This window comes from Capra hircus, unplaced genomic scaffold, assembly GCF_001704415.2.
Source record: "Capra hircus breed San Clemente unplaced genomic scaffold, ASM170441v1, whole genome shotgun sequence".
NCBI lineage: Eukaryota > Metazoa > Chordata > Mammalia > Artiodactyla > Bovidae > Capra > Capra hircus.
The window spans coordinates 43,849-47,218 of NW_017189610.1; the positions used below are offsets into that span (position 1 = coordinate 43,849).

Genomic DNA, 3,370 nt, shown 5'->3' on the forward strand with positions numbered 1-3,370 from the left:
ATTTGAAACCAAGAAAAAGGAATCCCTGGTGCTAGAGGTCAGAGAAGTGGTTCCTTTGAGGGGCAGAGAGTGGCCAGGAAGGAACATGGAGATTCCAAAGCTACTTCATAGTAGAGAGAGGAAACAAATACAATCTCAGTTACAGTAAAGCCACACTTTATTTATGTGGGCTCCAAAATAACTGTAGATGTTTACTGATGCCGTGAAATTAAAAGATGCTCACTCCTTGGAAGAAAAATTGTGACAAAGCTAGACAGTTTATAAAAAGAGAGAGACATTACTTTGCCAACAAATGCCCATAAAGTCAAAGCTATGGTTTTTCCAGTAGTCAGGTACAGATGGAGGAGCTGCACCATAAAGAAGGCTGAGTGCTGAAGAATTGATCTTTTCAAATTGTGGTGCTGGAGAATGGAGAAGACTCTTGAGAGTCCCTTGGACTGCAAGGAGATCCAACCAGTCAATCCTAAGGGAAAGCAACCCTGAATATTCAGTGGAAAACTGATGCTGAAGCTCCAATACTTTGGCCTCCTGATGGGAAGAGTCAACTCATTGGGAAAACAAGACAAAACAAAACCAAACCCTTGATCCTGGGAAATATTGAAGGCAGGAGCAGAAAGCATGACAGAGGATGAGATGGTTGGATGGCATCAGCAACCCAATGGAATGAGTTTGAGCAAGCCTCAGGGGATGGTGATAGACAGGGAAGCGTGGCATACTGAAGTTCATAGGGTCACAGGGAGTCAGACACGACTGAGCAACTAAACCACAAAAGCCAGGCAGGGTCTTTATGTACAGCTGGCTGAACCTCAATAGGGCTTTTTTTAATTTCTGGAGGCTAAAAAACATAATTTTTTAGCCAGATCCCGTGCTGCAGCATGTCTGAAATATTTTATGTTTGTAGTCAATTTTTTGTGTGTTTTTTCTGGGTGGCACTTGGGAGTCAGTGTTCCTCACAATGATGGATGCTGTCTCTCTCAGTGCCAGCTGAACTGAACTTTGGATCATGACCTCTGTTTCAGGAGGCAACCCTCGCAAGTGCTCTGGCTGTTTGAATGACTGATGATTCTTGGTTTGGTGCCCTTTCTTTTCCTTCAGTTTCAAACACTGTAGCCAGCACGTGGAACATGGAAAGACCCTCTTGTTCCAGTGCCTTCAGGCATGATTTATGAAGGATGTCACCAGTTTGAAAAGTTTGAGCAAAACAGACAGGCAAATTATTCATGTTTCCAAGCCATGTTCTAAAATACGCCTCTACATTGGCAACGGCTGACAATCTGTAATTGCAAACATGGCACACATAGGGCATTTTGCCAGGTGTGTGACTGTCCTTCATATGCTGTAAGAGAACCTTATCTGTTTTGAAGGACAATTCACAGATATTACTGACTGTGGAGGGCTCCCAGGAAGCATGGACACTTTCAATGTGACACTGCAGCTGGAAGGGGCTGGGAAATTGACGGTGGCAGTGCTGGCAGGTAGTGTGGATTTCCCAGCTGTCACCCTTCTGCCTCTCAAGCTCCAGATGGTTCCTCAGGTGGGTCATAAACTTGACATATTTTAGAACACTCAAGCAGCTGAGGCATTTAAAGGCTGTGTGAGTCTTCTGTTCTGGTGCCTCCCCTTGTATGCTGCCATGGAAAAAGCCATCAAATAACATTTACTTTCATCAGTAAATTTGATCCCAGATTTACTTTCATGGGATCAACAGTCTTGCTCTGACGTGCAAGAGTCAAAAAGTCCATTTTCTCCAGCCCTGACAAACTACATTTTCCTTCTGGATCCATAAGATGGAAGCATGCCTGCTCATTGGCATGAGTCCATGAAAGTGATACCTCACCATGAACATGGCTCGGTGAGGTCGGGGACTCTTCCAAGGTCATAATCCTGTTTTTCCAGGAGAGATACCTGGAGGGGCCATGGTGGAGGCAGGTCACCCTGGGATTCCATGGCTGAGTTTGGGTCTTTTGGGATTGCCACTGTTAAAATTCACATCTGAAGTGGGACACCTTTTTGAATTAAGAGGGCTTTCATCCTTGCCTCCTAATGAGGGAACGGCTCCAGAGAGACAAGGAGGCCGCAGAGAGAGCAATTCTGAATTGTGAAGGACAGTTTCTGGAGAGCTCGTTTTATAATCAGGTTTAGAAGAAGGCTCAGAAATAATAGAACTGCCTCTTCCTCCCCATACTCATTGAGAAGCTGATGATAGGGCAGCTGGCTCTGATGCTGGGGTCCTAACATTTGCAGGTTGCAACGTGCAGGAGGGATCCGGACCCACGTGGTCCTTCATTCTTCTTGAAGATGAGTCCCTGGTCACTCTGTTCAAAACATTAGAAATGACTGGCTTTGAAGTTGAAATCACTCTGACAAAGACGGTTTCAGCATCCTCCTTGACGTGCTCCACTCCAACAAAGATGACCTCAGCATCGTCATTGTCTTCACCTCTGGATTTGGACACGGCGGTCTTTTTCTCGGGTTGTGGCGGTGCTTGTGCTTCCTCACACGGGAAGAGATGGGCCATTTGGAATCACTTTTGGCTTCAAGTGGCCCCTTCTAGTGTTTTTTTTTCCCCCTGAGAGCAATCACCAGACAAGGTCATCCCCTCTGTGGTTTCAGTTAACCCTCAGTTGTTCACCGAGAATATTAAATGGAAAACTCCAGAAATATATAACTTATGCATTTTAATCTGCAGGTAATTCTGAGGAGAGTGATTGGAATCTCACACCATCCTGCTTCCTCCTGCCCAGAATGTGAATCGTTCCTTAGTCCTGAACATCCCACGCATTTGTCACTTGGTTATCACAATGACTGTTGAGATGTCACAGGGCTTGTGATCAAGTCATCCTTATTTTACTCAATAATGGCCCCAAATCATAAGTGGAGTGATGCTGTCCATTTAGATATGCCAGGGAAAATCCATTAAGTGCTACCTTTAATTGAAAAGATCAAAGTTCTCAATTTGATATAAAAAGAGAAAGAAAAAAATGCATGCTGAGGTTGCTAATGTCCGTGGTGAATGTGAAGAAGAGAAAATAAATCTGGGTTAGTTTTGCTGTCAAACCTCAAACTGCAAAAGGTATGGACACTGAATGTAGTAAGTGCTTAGTTAGGGTGAAAAAAAAAAATTCCTCATTTAGCACAGTAGTATATTTTACATAGTGACTACACGCACAAAACTTTTATAAAAGTATATTGTTATAATTGCTCTATTATTACACCTTCCCGGGTGGCTCAGATGGTAGAGTGTCTGCTTACAATTCGGGAGAGCCAGGTTCAATCCCTGGGTCAGGAAATCCTGTGAAGAAGGAAATGGCAATCTAGTCCAGAATTCTCTCCTGGGAAATCCCATGGACAGAGGAGCGTAATAAGCGGC

At 44.2% G+C, this 3,370-nt stretch overlaps 1 pseudogene; it reads right to left on the minus strand.

Annotated features, from left to right (window-relative positions):
* Window positions 1-852: 852 nt before the first annotated feature.
* On the minus strand, window positions 853-2,518 carry LOC108634566 (annotated as a pseudogene).
* Window positions 2,519-3,370: the final 852 nt, after the last annotated feature.